Source organism: Erinaceus europaeus (assembly GCF_950295315.1).
Source record: "Erinaceus europaeus chromosome 6 unlocalized genomic scaffold, mEriEur2.1 SUPER_6_unloc_16, whole genome shotgun sequence".
NCBI lineage: Eukaryota > Metazoa > Chordata > Mammalia > Eulipotyphla > Erinaceidae > Erinaceus > Erinaceus europaeus.
The window spans coordinates 367,236-386,466 of NW_026647121.1; the positions used below are offsets into that span (position 1 = coordinate 367,236).

The 19,231-nt window shown below is 41.9% G+C and overlaps 1 non-coding gene across 1 annotated transcript; it reads left to right on the plus strand.

Moving 5' to 3' along the window:
• The first annotated feature begins 16,559 nt into the window (after positions 1 to 16,559).
• Positions 16,560 to 16,666, plus strand: LOC132536142 (U6 spliceosomal RNA). The gene has a single exon (XR_009547813.1). It is a non-coding gene; the product is annotated as a U6 spliceosomal RNA (small nuclear RNA).
• The last annotated feature ends 2,565 nt before the right edge of the window (positions 16,667 to 19,231 follow it).

Consider the following 19,231-nt stretch of genomic DNA (forward strand, 5'->3'; position numbering starts at 1 on the left):
AAGACAGAGGGGGAGAGAAAAGATAGACACCTGCAGACCTGCTTCACCTCTTTTGAAGCGACTCCCAGGATCCTTACACTGGTTCTTGTGCTTTGCGCCATGTGTGCTTAACCTGCTGTGCCACTGCCCAGTTCCCTTAGGCTTATATTCTAAGAGAACAGGTACATTGACTTGATCCACTTCAGGGATCCTGAAACACTCTAGTCAACTTTAAAAAGAGTCCAATTTTGTTTTGTGGGCTGGGTGTTGTGCAGTGGTAGAGTACAGGACTTGTGAGTATGAGATTCTAAATTAGATTCTAACACCATATGAATCAGATTAATGCACTGATCCTCTTTTCTTAAATGAATTAAAAATACAATTATTAATTAGAAATTGAGTTTATCTGTTTGTAGGAATAATTATACCCATCAAAAGTGCTAAATTGTCATATTCCTCTGTTTTAAGCTCCCTTATTTATGACAGTACATGAAAAATCAGATATTTATTAAATTGCATGCCTAAGCTAGAAATTGACTTGTGAGAATTTCCCTATAAGCTTAATGGCATTGGGTTCAGTCTTCATGGGTTAAAAAGGCAGTATGGTGAAACTAGGTATCTGCATCAGCATCTTAATGTGTTCTTACTCCTGGAAACAGCTAGAGAACTAGAAAGTTTGTGCTGCTTTCACCACCAAACCTACTCAAACCTGCCCTTTGTGTGTGTTCAGGTTTAATGTATTTCACATGCATTAACCTCTTTACATATTAGTGCCACATTGTAGTATAGTAACAACCCCTTTCTTTTTTTGTTTGTTTCTTTTTTTAATATTTATTTTTATTATTCCCTTTTGTTGCCCTTGTTGTTTTATTGTTGTAGTTATTATTGATGTTGTTGTTGGATAGGAAAGAGAGAAATGGAGAGAGAAGGAGAGAAAGATAGACACTTGCAGACCTGCTTCACCGCTTGTGAAGCTATTCCTCTGCAGGTGGGGAGCTGGGGGCTCAAGCCAGGATCCTTACACAGGTCCTTGCGCTTTGCGCCAAGTGCGCTTAACCCGCTGCGCTACTGGCCGACTCCCAACAACCCCTTTCTTTGTCTGAAAGTTATTTTATCTACAAAATCTTACTTCTTTACTTAATAACTGTCTATCCATCTAGCTGGTGTTATAAAGTAACTTGAACATGTGGAGTGTTTTATTATGTCACTTCTTTATCAGTAATGCTACTACTAAGACAAAGTAAGTGTGGATCACTTGTTTAAAATATCCCCCTGGAAGTTGGGCAGTAGCACAGAGGGTTAAGCTCAGGTGGCGCAAGGCACAAATACCAGTGTAAGGATCCTGGTTCAAGCCCTGGGCTTCCCACATGCAGGGGAGTAGCTTCACAGGCAGTGAAGCAGGTTTGCAGGTGTCTCTTTCTCTCTCCTCCTCTCTGTCTTCCCCTCCTATCTCCATTTCTATCCAGCAATGGCTACAACAATAACTATTAAAAAAAAACATCTAGGGCAACAAAGGAATAAATAAATAAGTAAATAAATAAATAAAATATCCCTCTGAGCTTTCCTATAGAGGTTGCTTAGAGACAGAACAGAAGCTTTTGCCAAAGGCTACTTCTAGGTGGGATCTTCCTGGGCGGAGGTCTACCCCTAGACACCTCGGCATTATAGTGGACTAAGCTGTTTGAAGTGCTGTGTCCAGGTGTGTCATGTTCTGAAAGGGAAGGACTGTCACCTCTCAGTGTGGATAAATCCTCTCAGTTTTCTTCTATTGTGATAGTAAGATTTTTTTTGGAAATATTGAGGTGAAAACATAATAAAACCAACCTATGACAAACCCACAGTTAGTATGGTGGAAGAGAAGTCGCACACTCAACATTTGCAGATAGTATGATAGTATTCATAGAAAAACCTAAAGAATCCAGCAGTAAGCTCTTGGAAATTATCAAGTAATATAGTAAGATGTCAGGCTACAAAATTAACATATAAAAGTCAGTGGCATACCTCTATGGAAACACTAAATTAACAGAAGAAGAAATCAATCCCTTTTACTATAGCAGTAAGAACAATAGAATATGTAGGAATAAACCTAACAAAGGAAGTGAAAGATTTGTATACTTAAAATTATGAGTCACTATTCAAGGAAGTAGAAAAATAATAGGAAGAATTAGCATCATCAAAATGAATATGTTATCCAGGACCAAGTACAATTTATTTTTATTTTTAAAAGTTTTTTATAATCTTTATTACTGCATAGAGACAGAGAGAAATTGAGAGGGGAGGGGGATGTAGAGAGGGAGACAGAGACAGAGAGACACCCTCAGCCATGTTTCACCACCTGTGAAGCTTGCCCCCTGCAGGTGGGGGCCAGGAGCTTGAACCTGTGTCCTTGTGCACTGTAATGTGTGCTCTCAACTGGCTGTGCCATCACCCTGCCGTTCATTTTTAATATTTTGAGGAACTTCCATTTGCTTTATCTAGAGCCTGGACCAGTTTACATATCTCTGCATAAGGGATCCTTTTTTTTCATACCCTCACCAATAACTGCTGTTTCTGGTCTTTTTGATGTTGGGGATTTGGTAGTGTGATTTTACTTATTTATTAAATTTATTTTAATAAATAAGTGGAGATATGAAGAGAAAGATATGAAGAGAGAAAGACTGCTCAGGTCTGGCTTATGAAGGTGATAAGGACATGAAACTTAGACCTTGAATCCTAAAAATATCATATATCAGTCTTTTTTACAACCATTATGCCCTCTCCCCTATTCAAGATTTTTAAAAATAGTAATTAAATGAAAAAAGTGATCTATTTCTGATTTTATTTTACATGTGTTAAGGATCAGAATAATGAAGCTATAGAAATTTCCTTAGGTGATCTTAATTATTTTAAATGAAAAATATCATTTGACCTAAAAAATAATTGAGATGTAGTTGTAGTCTTACTTTGTTTGATTTATAGTACCCTTCATTCTCATTATTTGCCCGAGATAGCTCAGATTCAAAATGAAGTATCTTATGCCTTATAAGTTACATACAGACATGCACAACAACCCACAGTTACCTATAAGATGTATGTAAATTTTCTACCATAAGAAAAATCAAAATAATTGTGGAGTTTGGGGCTGTTGGGTTGGGTTATCTTCTGCCTTATAAGTTACATACACACATGCACAAAAATCCATAGATAGCTATAAGATGTATGTGAATTTATCACCTTATGAAAAATCAAAATAATTGTGGAATTTGGGGCTGTTGGCTATTTGGCTGTTGGCCAAGACTAAGGTTGTTCAGTTTAGGAATTTTTTCCCCCAGTGCTAAGAGAGGAGCTGCCCTGGAAGGCACTTAGCACTTTTTTTTTTTGTTTGACAATTAAAAAAATATCAGAGTCTAGTTTCCTTGCATTTCTTTTAAAGAGAAGACATTTTTTCCCCCTCCTCCAGAGTTATTGCTGGGCTTGGTGCCTGCACCATGAATCCACCACTCCTGGAGGCCATCTTTTTCCCACTTTTTTTGTTGTCCTTGTTGTTGTAGCCTCATTGTGGTTATTATTATTACCATTGTTGATGTTGTTCATTGTTGGACAGGAAAGAGAGAAATGGAGAGAGGAGGGGAAGACAGAAAGGGGGACTCCCCTGCAGATGGGGAGCCGGGGGCTCGAACTGGGATCTTTATGCTGGTCCTTGCACTTTGCGCCACCTGTGCTTAACCCACTGCACCACCACCCGACCCCCAGAGAGAAGACATTTTACCAACAGTACAGATACAGTTATCTTCTCATTCTCAGGTTATTTACCACTTTTGTCTCTAGTCTTTGCAGTCCATAGAACTCAGCTCTTCTAAACACCCCCCACCCCCGGGAGCCCCAGTGATTTCACCTACAGGTTATTTAGGAAACCGGAGTCTATGTATCTGCTGCTTTCTGACTTGAACTGCCTTGTCTTCAGCACTCAGATAATTAATAAAGGAATGCTGCCTCAGGTGTTACTGTGAGTCTGATTTTGAGAGGCTTCCTTGTGCCCGTATGAATGAGATACTCTTTCTAGAGAGCTTACACAACAAGATTTCTTTCACTGCCCACGATGACATCTTTGGATTGCTCCCAAATCTTTCCTGCATCCTAAAATTGTCTATTTCTCCCACCTTGAATATATGTGGATATATATATCCAGGGTTATTGCTGGGGCTCGGTGCCTGCGCTATGAATCCACTGCTTCTGGAAACCATTTCCCCCATTTTTGCTGCCTTTGTTGATGCCCTTGTTGTTGGTATTTTTATTGTTGTCATTGCTATTGTTGTTGCTGCTGCACAGGACAGAGAGAAATCAAGAAAGGAGGGGAAGATAGGGGGAGAGAAAGACAGATACCTGAAGACCTACTTCCCTGACTGTGAAGCAACTCCCCTATAAGTGGGGAGCTGGGGGCTTGAACTGGGGTCCTTACGCAGGTCCTTGCGTTTCATACCATGTGTGCTTAACCCACTGCACTGCTACCGCCTAGCTCTCTATTTTCTAGTTTTAAGGTCTTCCTTGCAAGTATATGGGTATGCTTACATGCTGTTTTTACAATGAGTGGTAATTTTAGGAATATACAATGTCTCATCTTAAAATACATTTTCAATTTAAAACTCATCCCTGGAGATGATTAATACGTGTATTTATATACTATTTGCATTTATGTTTCGTTTGTCTCTTACTTTTTTTTTGCCTCCAGTGTTGTTGCTGGGGCTCAGTGCCTGCACCATGGATCCACTGCTCCTGCAGGCATTTTTTCTGTTATTAGACAGGACAGAGAGAAATTGAGAGAGCAGGGGGAGATAGGAAGAGAGAAAGATAGACACCTGCAGACTAGCTTTGCTGATTGTGAAGTGAAGTGACCCCCCCCTGCAGGAGGGGAGCCAGGGGCTTGAACTGGGAACCTTGTGCAGGTACTTGCACTTTGTACTATGTGCGCTTAACCTGGTGAAGCACCGCCTGGCCTGGCCTTTACTCTTTAACTAATATTAAAGTATGGTTTTCATTATGATTGCCACTGTCCAGTCAGTAAGGTGGTCCTGACTTTAATCTTGTGATACAGCTATTATCACTATCATTCAAATTAACAGTTGAAATTGCAGCTAGAGATATGTTTTTAACCAATCAGACACTGAAGAAATGTGACCACTAGCTAATTACAGATTGTGTTCATGTAATTGGCAGAGCTGCTCTTGCTGACACTGAAGTTGATTTCACTCAACTCTTAGACTTTCTGTAGATTCTGACTTAGAAAGGTACATCAAAACTCTGGTGACTGGTATGTGCCAAATAGGTATTCATAGGCTTATTAATATTTTCTCAGTAGTGTAAAGCCACCTGTATTCTAAGGCTCATTGGATCAGTCAGTCAGATGTGTACCATACTGGTAGGACCTGAAGGTTCACAAATGAGTAGGAGCACAGCACAGCGTCTGCTTGATGACTTAGCTTCCTACCCACCGTAGCATGTCCTGCTTAAGAAAGGCAACTCCCCAACCTGCAACATCCTGCTGACCAGGCAGAAGGGAAGATAACCAAAAGTCGAAACCCCTACCCCCCTGCTTCCTCCTGCTATGGCTTGGGAACACTTTTTTTTAACTAAACTAACACGATGCTTGTCACGTAGCCCCCCTGCCCTAAACCCTATATAATCTCAATAGAAACTATAGAGGGGGTCAAGCATTTCTGACCACCACTGCGTGGTGGCTCAGTGTGTTCGTCCCTGGCGCCAGCTAATAAAGACTCTGTTGATTTTACATCGCTCTGGTCTCTTGGTAATTTCTGTGGATTACCGGACCCTAACACACAGAGGGCGCCTAGTGGGGTGCCGCGGAGGTGCGATGGTCCCTCCTCGGCCCTGTGAGCCCAGTAGCCGGGAGACCCATGGAGGGGCTGACCAGCAAGAGGGCTACATGCTGACTGGGACTCGGGTTCTGGCGCCGGAGGGGCAGCCGAGGTGGTGGTGGCGGTGGTGGTGGCGGTGGTGGTGGCGGTGGCAGCACATTGCATCACCCCAACCTCCCTGGTCAATTCCCTGTGGTGACGCTCTCTGGGACCTGCGGGAAAGGAGAGGTGTGGGGTCGCTGGTGTAGGGTGGCCTCGGCTGCAGCTGCTGGGGTGGGGGGAAGGCGTGCGCCAACAGGGGGTGGCTGATGCCCTGCTCTCCAAGTGCCAGCTAGCGCACCAGGCTTTCTTAGGGGTGGTTGCTAATCGATGCGCTACCAGGCGCAGGATTTTATAACCAAGCCTTTTGTAACAAAAGCAAATTAATATGTAAAATATGATAGATTCCTTGTGCAGGCACCAATACCCAGAAATAACCCTGGTGAGGAAAACAAAACACAGAACGTAAAAATAAATAAATAAATAAATAAACAATGATGTTGAGAGAAAAAAGTTAAAAGAATCTGGAGGAGCTGGGCGGTAGTGCAGCAGGTTAAACGCAGGTGGCACTAAGCACAAGGACCGGCCTAAGGATCCCTGTTCGAGCCCCAGGTTACCCACCTGCAGGGGAGTCCTTCACAGATGGTGAAGCAGGTCTGCAGGTGTCTATCTTTATCCCCACCCCCGCTGTCTTCCCCTCCTCTGTCCATTTCTCTCTGTCCTTTATAACAATGACGACATCAATAATTACAGTAATAACTGCAACAATAAAAATGAACCAGGGCAAAAAAGGGAAAATAAAAAACATATATATTTTTAAAAAGCACATTTAAAGAATCTTGGAGTTGGGCGGTAGCCCAGTGGGTTTAGCACACATGGCACAAAGCACAAGGACTGGCCTAAGGATCCCGGTTTGAGCCCCGAACTCCCCACCTACAGTGGAGTTGCTTCACGGGCTGTGAAATAGGTCTGCAGATGTCTATCTTTCTCTCCCCTCTCTGTCTTTCCCTCCTCTCTCTATTTCTCTGTCATATCCAACAAGGGCAACAATAACAACAACAATAGTAACTACAACAATTAAACAAGGGCAACAAAAGGGAATAAATATTTTTTAAAAAGAAGTTAAAAGAATCTTTAAATCTGTAGCAAAAAGGTAAACAGTAACAATTCAGTATACATATCCTTGTAGACACTATATGGAAGCCAATGTGCAGACATCAGAGGAAACAACACTGCTGTTTGGGGATGGTCTAGATGTGAATTGATATAGTCCCAGAATGAAAAAAATGTTTCTGGACTGAGGTTAGTAGTCTTTCTTAGTTACGTAGCCTTTCCTCTCTTTGTACACATTTGAGAATATTAATAATAGGGTCAGTTATTATTAAGAACTTGAAACAACAAGGGCAACAAAAGGATAAATGAATAAATAAAAATTTAATAGAAGAATTTGAAGGCATCTTGTAAATAATTAACAAGTGTTATACATATATGTATATATATATACGATTTATATAAATATAAAGCAAATTCAGGGCCTGGCGGTAGTGCAATGGATTATGTGTACACAGTACAAGGCGCAAAGACTGGCCTAAGGATCCTGGTTGGAACCCCTGGATCCCCACCTGTGGGGGGGGGTCACTTCACAAGTGGTGAAGCAGGACTGTAGGTGTTGCTCTCCTTTTCAGTCTCTGTCTTCCTGTCCTCTCTGTTTCTCTCTGTTCTATCCAACAGCAATAGCAATGGCAACAATAACCACAGCAGTAACAACTAGGACAAAAGTATGGGAAATAATGACCTCCAGGAGCAGTGGACTGTAGTGCAGGCACCAAGCCCCAGCTATAAGCCTGGAGGCAAAAAGAAGAAATCTTTTGTCCATTCTCCCAGAGGGATAAGGATTAGGGGACCTTCCAGTGGAGGGGAGTGTATAGGGAACTCTGGTGACTGGAATTGTATGGGATTGTACTCCTCTTATCCCACAATCTTCTTAATCATTATTAAATCACTAATTAAAGAAAGCAAGAGAAAAAATCTATAAAAACACAGAAGCACACTATCTGCTAGCTACCTTCTTAGTAACTTTCTGAAGCTCCACATTCATTCTGTAGTATATTTAGAAAAGAGTTTAGCTTAGCTAGCTTAACAAAAATACTAAAGAAAACATGTTCTCTATACACTTGGTGAGGGAGGAACATTGCTTGTTTTTTTCCTATTTTTATTAGTGATTTAATAATGGGTTTAATTGTTTTGTTGTTATTGTTGAGTCATATGATTGATTTATTGTCATTTGTGATCAGTCTCTTGTCAGTTTTGTGACATCCAGGTATCTTCTCCCAATTTCCGGGTTACCTTTGTGTGTGTGTATGTGTGTGTGTATGTGTGTATGTGTGTGTGAAGTTTTCTTTTAATGTGTAGAAGCTGTTAAATTTGATATAGTCCCAGTAATTTAACCTTATTTTAGTTTTGCTTACCCATAGTGTGATGAGTCTCCATATAGAGCCTGATGTTAAATTGTGGATGTGTTTCACCAATGTTTTCTGCTCTATATTTTTTAGTCTTAGTCTAACAACAAGGTCTTTGGTCCATTTTGAGTTAATTTGGCATATGGTGTTAAAGGCTGGTGCAGATTCATTTTTCTGCAATTGACTACCCAGTATCAGCTATTGAAGAGGCCTTCTTTTCCCCCACTGAAAAGGTTTTAGTCCTTTATTAGTACACACATAGGGGTTTATTTATGGAATTTCAATTTTGTTTTGTTGGTCTATAAATTGGTTTTGTTACAGTGCTATAACTTTTTAATTGCTATTGTTTCATAGCATCAATGGAAGTCAGGAATGTTATGTGTGCATTGTTTGGTTTTTGCTAGACTGCTATGGTGCTGACTCCCCTCTGGACATCTTTAATAAAATATTTTCAATAAATGTGAAAACACATACTTTGGGATTCATAGTGTGATTATTAATACATGATTTTTAGTTTCTATACTTAGCATATTTAAGATTAAAGTAGATTTTTAAATTAATTCATCTATATATAATTAAATGTTTATATGGCAAAGTTAGGAAAAATGTAAAACCAAGGTCTCTTTTGCAGTCTTCTCCTTGGGAAACAGAAGATGGCTTGTCATTTTTTAATTTTTTTATTTAAGACCTTTATTAACAGATGCTTGCAGCTTGTTGCCTTTTTATTTTGAAAAAAAAATCAAGTTGTAAACTTTTATTACAAATTCAAAATGAGGTTCTTAAAAATCTCAACTTGACCAGATATGAAACAATTTAAAAACCTTTAAAGGTGTATTGAGAAAAACCAAGCCTTTAAAAAAAAAAAAACATGTTTGACATTACCAAAAAGAGACATCTTTAGGTAAAAATAATAAAAACCCCCTTGCTGCATAGATAATGCAGATAGTTCTGGTTATCTGGTCAAGGGGCAAAAAGCAAGCACTTAAGGTCTTCAGCTCATTCCTGTTGTTGAAACCATATCTGCTCCTTACATTGACCATTTTACTGTTCCCATAACCTTTGTTGCCTTGATCTTCTTGTCCCTGCCAGCAGGCGCCACCGATATGAGGCTGCCTGGGCAGCCGCTCCCTGTGCCACTACCCGTGGCACCAGGCTTGGTGTCGGTGGTGCTGAGGGCGGGGGCGGCCTGCGGCTGCTGGGTCTAGGCCACTCTGCTCATGGTTGCCATGATGGTGACTGGGGCCAGCTGCTGCAGCTGCAGCTCCTCCCAGGGTGTGATGGTAACTAGGAGGCGGTGGCGCTGGGGCTGCTCAGGGCTCTCTGGGGTCCGCTCTCAGCTTGTCATTTTTAAACCAGGTTCTAGTAGGAATGAACATGTCTGGCTCCACTCAGAAACATTTCTTTTTAATATTTACTATGGTTTTCAATTTCCCATCCTTTCCCATCCAAGTTCAGCTCATTAGCAAATCTTAGCAAAGATCTTGTTTAATATTTTGGCATCTATGTTCATCAGAGATATTGGTCTGTAGTTTTCCTTTTTTGTTCTGTCCATATCAGCTTTTGGTATCAGGGTGATGTTGGCTTCATAGAAGGTGGAAGGGACTATACCTGTTTCTTCAATCTTATGGAAAAGCTTAAGAAGTATGGGTACTAACTGTTTCCTGAAAGTTTTAAGGAGATGACTTTTAATAATCTTCGGTTTGTTGTTAAAGGTTAGTTTTACTCCACTGTGGTCTGAAAGATACATGGCATGATTTTGATGCTCTTGAATTTATTGATGCTGTCTTTGTGGCCTAATATGTGGTCTATCCTTGAGTATGTATTATGTGGATTTGAAAAGAAGGTGTATGCCAGTTTTTTGGGGTGAAGGACTCTGAAAATGTCCAAGAGGTCTAGTCTGTCTATCTCTTCATTCAATTCTCTTGTATCTTTGTTGGTTCACTGCTTTGTTGATCTAAGTGTGAGAGTGGGGTATTGAAGTCTCCCACTATTACTGTATTATTATTGATGTATTATTGAAATTCTTTCAGTAAGCGCTTGACGTATTAAGATGGCCCCTCACTGGGTGCATAGATGTTAATAATTGTTATGTCTTCTTGGCTGATTGATCCTCTAATCATTATGTAATGTCCTTGCCTATCTTTTCTTACTTTTTTAACCTAAAATCTATAGTGTCTGAGATGAGAATGGCTGTTCCTGCCCTTTTTTGCGGTCCGTTAGCCTGTATGATAGTTTTCCATCCTTTCACTTTAAGTCTGTGTTTATCTTGTTGTGACAGATGCGATTCTTGCAAGCAGCATATGGTTGGGTTATGCTTTCTGATCCATCCCCCCACTCTGTGCCTTTTGATGGGTGAGTTTAAACCATTGACATTTATTGATATTATGGATTTAATGTATTGTAGTGCCATTGTTCAAATAAAATTTTTTGTTTGCTCTGATATATTGCAAGTATTTATAGTGATGTTCTTGTTTATAAGAGGTCTTTTAGAACCTCTTTCAGGGCCGGCTTGGTGATGGTTGCCTCCTTTAACTGTTGTTTGTCTAAGAAGGTTTAGATCCCTCCATCTAGTTTGAATGAAAGTCTAGCAGGATATATTATCCTTGGTTGAAACCCTTTTTCATTCAGGGCTCGATAGATATCTTGCCATTCTCTTCTGGCTTTTAGAGTTTGATTGGAGAAGTCTGCAGATAATCTTATGGCATTTCCCCTGTATGTGACTTTTTGTTTCTCTCTTGCAGCCTTTAGGATCCTTTGTTTATCCTTACTTATTCTCATAGTGACTATGATGTGTCTTAGTGTCTTCAGGTCTGGGTTGTATCTGTTTGGAACTCTCTGGGCCTCTTGAATCTCGATGTCCTTTCTGTTATTCAGGTCTGGGAAGTTTTCTTCTATTATTTCCTCTAGAATGTTTGCTTCCCCTTCCTCTCTTTCTTCCTCTGGCAGGCCAATTAAATGAATGTTACTTCTTTTGAGATCATCCCATATGTCTCCGTTGTTGTTTCCAGTGTCTCTCAGTCTCTTTTTGAGCTATTTCACCTCTTTCTTAGTTTTCTCTAACTTATCCTCTGTCTGACTAATTCTGTTTTCTGCTTCTGTTAGTCTGCTTTCCCTTGCCTCAGCTTCTTTCTTCATTAGAGCTATTTGAGGTTTCAGTTCTCTAATTTCCTCAAGAGTATCAGTATTTTCCTTGGGGGTCTCAACTTGTTTTCCTAATAGTGCCATTCCTTTCCTCCAAAGTTGTTTTCATTTCTGTCATTAATAAGTTTATTATTGCTTGTATCCTTTTCTTATCTATGGTTACTTCTGGCTGATTTGTAGTTTCTTCTGGGCTCTTGTCTTCATTCATTGGAGTAGCAGTTTTATTTGTTTTTGATCTACCCATTTTTAATGTGTTTCTTTTTTTATGCTCTGTTATTCCTCTTTTGTTGTGTCTTCAGTACAATTAACACTGTACTAAATACCTTTATGACAGTTGCACTCACCAACCTCAGGAATTACAATAGCAACTGTAGCAAGTATTGAAGCAGTTTAATCACTACCAGTTAGCCAAACAATATCTCTAGTCTGTGAAAAAATAGTAACCAAATCCCAGTGAAGAAGAAAGAGTAAAAAAAAAAGGGATAGCAAGAATAGACAGTTATGCAAATCTACTATCCACTGTATATTCTAGGGGTAACAAGAGGGGAAAGGGAACTAGAGCAGAGATAGACACATAGAGAGTCCACTCTGAGTCAGAATTCTTCCCCAAAATAATTCACAAATTCATAAAGGCAAAGAAGAAGGAAGGAAGAAGTGTATGACAAGATAAAAAAAAGAAATGAGAGAGAAAAGATAAAAAAGAGCTGTAATTAAAGAGCAGTGAAAGGAAAGTTTTTTTAAATTAATTTTTAATTTAATTTTTTTAATTAGCTAGGAGGAGGAAGGCGAGAGTCTGTAGAGGAGGTAGGAGTAATGAGACAAGTCCCTCCCACAATAGATAAGATGCCCACTACCCTAGAAATGAAAGATACCCTAAGAGTTAATTCTGATCAACCTAAAGGGGGGGGAAGATATATGCCTTTACATGATATTAATAATAAAATAGAGCAGGGTAAAAAAACACCCTGTCCAAGATTACCTCAAACCTCGTGAGCAGAGGTAGCTGATTGTTAAGAAAGAAGAAGAAAAAAAAATAAAAAAAACCTTAGGACTAGACAAGGATAGCTGGGATAGACAATTATACAAATCTATTATCCACTGTATATTCTAGGGGTAGCTAAAGGAGGAAGGGAAGTTGATCAGAGATACTCGTAGTGAGAGTCCACTCTGAGTCAGATTTCATCCCAAAAATAATTCCCAAACGTGTATCAGTGAATTCAGTGAAAGCACACTGTTTGGTGATGTGGGGGATGGGGCCTGTGGCTTTGGAAGCCACAAAAAAAAAGAGAGAGAGAGAGAAAAGAAAAAGACAAGAAAAAGAACAGTAATAAAAGAGCAGTTAAAGGAAATAGTTTTTTATTTGTTTATTTTTTATTATTTAATTAGCTATGTGGGGGGGGGTGGCTACTTAGAAAGAAAAAAGGCCAGAGGTTTCAGAAGGGAATAGACTTAGAATGAATGGTACTTCCTGGTGGGACAGGAATATTGGTAAAGAAAGAAGCTCAGCAGAGGAGCCTGCTAGGAGGTGGTCCCCTGGGATTGGTTATGGGGGGGGTGAGGGGGAGGAGGTTCGCTTTGGGAATAATAATTTAAAAGAATTTTTTTTTTCCATTTTTTCTACTCTATGTTTAACCCAAATTAAGTTATAGTCACCTCCTTGGTGTCACCGCTAGGATCCCTTATTGACTGGCGTACTGAAGGCAGAAAATCCTACCATTTCCAGACAATGTGGTCAGAGCTCAAGCCACTAGCAGCTTCTCAGTCCACCATGTTCCGGGAACCCCGCTATTCTTTTTTAAAGTTTTATTTATAAAATGGAAACATTGACAAGGCCATAGGATAAGAGGGGTACAATTCCCACCACCAGAACTCTGCATGCCATCCCCTCCTGAAAGCTTTCTTATTCTTTATCCCTCTGGGTGTATGGACTTAGGGACATTATGGTGTGCAGAATGTAGAAGGTCTGGCTTCTGTAACTGCTTCCATGCTGAACATGGGTGTTTACAGGTGGATCCATACTCTCAGCCTGTCTTTCTCTTTCCCTAGTTGGGCAGAGCTCTGGGAAAGTGGGGCTCCAGGACACATTGGTGGAGTCGTCCGACCAGGGAAGTCCGCTAGGCATCTTGGTAGCATCTGAAACCTGGTGGCTGAAAAAAGAGTTAATATATAAAGCCAAACAAATTGTTGACCCATCATGAACCTAAAGGCTGGAATATTGCAGATGAAGATTTGGGGTCTCCATTTTGAAGATAGCTAGTAGGCCTATTTTAGTTGTATTCCAAAGGGATATATATTCCAATGGGATATTATATTCCAAAGGGATATATATTCCAAAGGGATATTATATTCCAAGGGATATATATTCGAAAGGGACATTATATTCCTACTGCTTTGTCCTCCTCTCACGCAGTCTCATCCTACAGGTAGCAGGGATAGGTCTGGGCAAAGCCCTATTTCTTTTTCTGGCTCTGAGATTTTGAACTTTACATCCTGTCTCTAGATTTTATTCAAAATTAAGTCTGTCTCTAAACCCTAACACCATCAACACAAAATGAGTTGAGTTAGATTCTTAAAATTTATTTTGGATTTGAGTCCCCACCACACCTGCAGAGGAAAAGATTTCTGAATGGTGAAGCAGTGCTGCAGGTTTCTCTCTCTCTCTCTCTCTTTCTGTCTCTCTCTTCTCCCTCTTTACTTCCCATTTCCTTTTTGATTTCTTCTGTTACTATCCAATAAACAAAGATAATAAAAATATTTTTATTTTTTAATTTTTAAAATATTTATTTTCCCTTTTGTTACCCTTGTTGTTTTATTGTTGTAGTTATTATTGTTCTTATTGATGTCCTTGTAGTTGGATAGGACAGAGAGAAATGGAGAGAGGAGGGGAAGACAGAGGGGGAGAGAAAGATAGGCAGTGAAGCAGGTTCGCAGGTGTCTATCTTTCTCTCACCCTGTCTTCCATTCTTCTCTTCTTCCCTTTGTCCCAGCTGCATCCACAGCAGCACCATGGAGCCCTGAGGCCTGCGCCCTGAGACCCTGTCGCCCCCTGTCACATTGAGTAGCATAGCATCACATCACCCCCAGGCAGCATTGAGCGATGTGGTGTTGTGTCGCACCCATAGGCCCCAGCGCTGGGGCCTGGGCCCTGCGCCCTGAGCGCCCAGCAAGAACTGTGCGGAGTCCCCGTGTGGAAGTACTGCTGGGGACTCCTCAAGGTGCTGTGCCAGACAGCAGCCAGTGGCCAGGTCCATAATGCTGGAGCCCATCTAGTGAGATTCCTCCAATTCCAAGTAAGTGGCCCCTGGTTCCTGTGCCCTTGAAGGCTGGGTTGTTTTGCCCGCTTGGGAACGTGCTGGGTGGGGTGAGGGGCGAAGTCAGGGTACAGCCGCAGAGGGGCCAGCGCCCCCGGACCCAGTACCCCGGGACAGGCGCACCCCTTAGAGGTGGCTGCGCACCCCCCCAAACCTCCAGCACCTAGCGGCCTTGAGCAGGGCGCTACCCGAGATGGAGCCATGCACACCCCCGGCAGGGGCGCACCCAGGGGAGGTGTCCGCTAGCCCCCAGACCCCGCACCCCTGGCAGGGACAACCTGGAAGTGTGGCTGCGCGCCCCCAGATCTGCTGCTTTTGGCTTCCGTGAGTGCGAGCGTAGGGACCCCGCCGGAGAGTCTGGGCAGCAGGCCTTCCCTTTCCTTCCTGTCGAGAGAGGGGTCCTAGGTCCCTGGGCCTCACCCAGCGTGTCAGTGCTGGTGGCTCCAAGTGCCCCGAGGGTGAGGACCCACCAGCGCAGCTGGAGTCCAGGCAGTGCGCCTCCTGCCCACCCCAAACGCCCTGACAGGAGGGGACCACGGAACCCACCGACCTGGCTTCAGGAGCAGCCAGGCCCAGAAAACTTTCCGTGTGTCCGCCCACCTGAAATGTGCACCCGCTGTCCTTCTTGGTGTGGCCCACAACGAGGTCCTCGGGGACGGCTGTTTGGAATCCTGAACTTCGAGTTTGGTCTGGGGCAACATGGCGAGTCATGCTCCCAAATTAGGGTGAAGGAGGCTGGGGCACGAGGTGTGGGTCCAGGTTGGAGGTCTCCTCGCACTACTAGAACTGGAGTGTTTTCTCTGCCTCTGCCTCTCTCAGAAGAGACATGAATTTCAGAGGGGTTCCCCAAGCCAGCTGGCTCCAACCCTTGTTGAGCCCTGGGCCTGGGCTGTGGATTGGGTCTGGGCTGAAGGTCTGGCACTTTGCAACCTGCTGGTCCTGGAGGGCACTGCCAACACCCACCCCCAACCCCCCTCGTCCTGGTGGCCTGGGCCTGGCAGGGCTCCGTGTGTGGTGGGGGGTGGGCAGGGGTCGCCTGGGGTTCTTGTGTCTGTGGGGACAGTCCTGGGGAGACTGCAGTCTGCCTACTCACACAATGGGGCAGCCAGGATGCTGGCAGGTGGGAGCTGCACTAGGAGCCCCACAGAGCCAGGCAGCAGCCGATCTTGGAGCTGGGTAGGAACCGGGCAGGAACCGCGGTTTTTTTTTTTAAAAAGGAAATTAAAAAAAGGAAAAATGTTATTTATTAATACAAAAAAGAGAAGCAGAGCATGACTATGGCACATGCAATGCTGGGGATTGAATTCAGGATTTAATTCTTACAGAGCCATTGCCCTAGCCATTCTGCAATTCTAAAGTATAAATAGGTTATTTTATTTTTGTTGTTGTTGTTGTTGTCACCAAGGTCTCATTGTCTCCCTTTCTTTTTTTCTTGTCAATTCTTTTCCACTCTTTTTTATTTTTATTTTTATTTATTTTTCCATTTTGTTGCCCTTGTTGCTTAACATTGTGTGGTGATTAATGTCGTTGTTGTTGGATAGGACAGAGAGAAATGGAGAGAAGAGGGGAAGACATAGAGGGGGAGAGAAAGACAGACACCTGCAGACCTGCTTCACCACCTGTGAAGGGACTCCCGGGCAGGTGGGGAGCCAGGGGCTAGAACCGCGATCTTTCCTCCGGTCCTTGAGCTTTGCGCCATGTGCCCTTAACCCGCTGTGCCACTGCCTGACTCCAACTGTCTCCACCTCTTAACACTTTTTAAATAAGATTATAATATAGTCCTAGCTTCCGTAGTACATATACTAAAATTGGCATGATACATAAAAGATTAGCATGGCCCCTGCTCAAGGATTACACACAGATTCATGAGGCATACCATATTTTTTCAAAAAAAGGATTATAAAATATATGTACACACATATAAATAATTATAATCTTTTAAAGAGCCAGTTAATGCAACCTGGGAGGCGGTTCAGTGGCAAGAGATCTGGATTTGTATGTGTGGGATCCCAGGTCTGTCTGAACTCTGGTTCTACATATGCTGAAGCTCTTTTAAAAGATTTATTAATCAGTGAGGGAGAAAGGGAGGAGAGAGAGAGAGAGAGAGAGAGAGAGAGAGAGGAAAAACACTATAGCATCAGTCTGGAACATGTGATGCTGGAGGTAGAATTCAGGACCTCATGCTTGAGTCCAAAACTCCAACCACTCTGCCAGCCTCCAGGACTGCAGATTGGCTTTTTTGAATAAAATCATGGTAATATTGTTCTCTTAACTGTAAATCTTTTAAATAATACAAAGTCTTTTTAAAATTTTTTCTCAAATAGTGTGCCTGGGGATCAATCCCACCCAGAACCTTGCACCTGCATGGGACAGCTGAGAGGCCTCCCTGCCAGTCTCCATTCTGTATCCTTTAAGAGAGGGAGACATGCAAAGCACTGCTCCTCTATGCAAGGCGTCCCGCCCATTGCCTGCCTGTGTTTTCACTTGCAGTGTGGAGGATCAGACCCCCAGCCACATGCTATGCTATGTTTTCTTTTTAAGAAACAGACAACTTGCGCCTAGATTTAGGCGGGTAACTGGACTCAAAAGTAGGCCAGGCCCATTTAAAATCCAAATTCAACAAATTTAGAACCAAGGCAAAGGAAAGAACAGTCACTATAATTGTTTTAAGACACTGGGTAGCTTCTTTGCATTGGTCTCTCTCTATAAACATGTTATTTTCAACATCTCTGTATTGATGATTGAAGTGGGTCAAGCTGACTTAGTTCTCCTTGAGACAGACAACGTGTGTATCTACATTTGGGTCACAATACCCTGCTGTATGTTGATCTTTCAAAGTAAATGAATGTGCTGGGGTGGGATTGGGAGGCAGAACTTGGAGAAAGAATCATCCTCATCAATAGGTGTTGCTACATTCAGCCTTCATATAGGAAACACCTCAAGATATCAGTATCAGAGCAACCATTTACAAGTATTTTTTCAAGATTTATTTTACTTTACTTGTTTATTGAATAAAGACAGAGAAACTGAGATCGTAGGGGGAGGTAGAGAGAAAGACACCAACAGCACTGCTTAACCACCTGTGAAGCTTCCTTCTTTACAGGTGAGTCAACAGTTATTACATCTTAAGCTAGGTATAATTTCTTCCTTTCTTTCTCTCTTTTTCTTTTTAATTTCTTTATTGGGGAATTAATGTTTTACATTCCATATTAAATACAATAGTTTGTATTTGCAGAACAATTTCCAGTTTTCCATATAGCAATCTATGTATCATTTCTTTTCTTTCTTTCTTTTTTTTGTTGTTATTGGATAGCGAAAAAGAGAAATTGAGAGAGAAGGGGGAGATAGAGAGGAATAGAGACAGAGAGACACCTGCAGACCTGCTTTACTACCTGTGAAGTGACTCCACTGCAGGTGGGGAGCAGGGGGCTTGAACCAGGATCCTAAACGGTCCTTGCTCTTTGTGCCATGTGGGCTTAGCCCACTGTGCTACCTTCTGGCTCCCTTAGGTATCATTTCTAAAGCCTGTTAAATCTAAAATGTTCTTAACCTTTTGTAGTAATTTCCTGATTCATGTTTGATTGTCTTAAATATCTTGGTTCTGTTTTAGTTTGCCTTGTGGGAACTCCCATCTGTCTTTGGTCTTGGTAATTTTCCAGGGCTTGTAGTTGAATGCCAGCAAGGACGCTCCCAGATAAAAAAACAAAGAAATCGCTCTGCATGTGGTTCGAGATAGGCTTTACCAGAAGATTATAGAGAAAGACGTGTCGACAGCAAAATACCAGAAGAATGCAGGTAAATAAAATAAATAATAAATAAAAATAAAAGAAATAAAATAAAAGAAAAAAAGAAAGGTGGGGGTCAGGTGGTAGTGCAGGAGGTTGATTGCAGGTGATGCAAATCACAAGGATTGGTGCAAGGAACCTGGGTTGAGTTCCTGGATCCCCACCTGCAGGTTGTCTCTTCATAAGTGGTGAATCAGGTTTGCAGATGTCTTATCTTTCTCTCACCCTCTATCTTCCCCTCCTCTCTCGATTTCTGTCTGTCCTATCCACAATGACATCAATAACAATAATAATCACCATAATAATGATAAAACAACAAGTGCAACAAAATGGAAAGGAAAAAAATGATTTATTTATTAATGAGAAGGTGTGAGGGAAGAACTAGAGTGTCACTGTGACCTATGGAATGCCAGAGATTAAACTCAGAACTTCATGAATGAGAGTCCAATGTCTTATTCACTGCACCACCTGTCAGGACACTGCAGATAAGATTTATTTAGTAGAATCACTTAACAACTGTTCGAAGAGTCATTCTGCATATGCCTTACATATGGGAGTCCCTCGGATTGATTCCTGGCACCACTGAACAGTAACACAGACACCACTGAACAGTAACACAGACACAGCCAAGTTCAGTGGATGGTAGATCTATGCTTAGGTCTCTA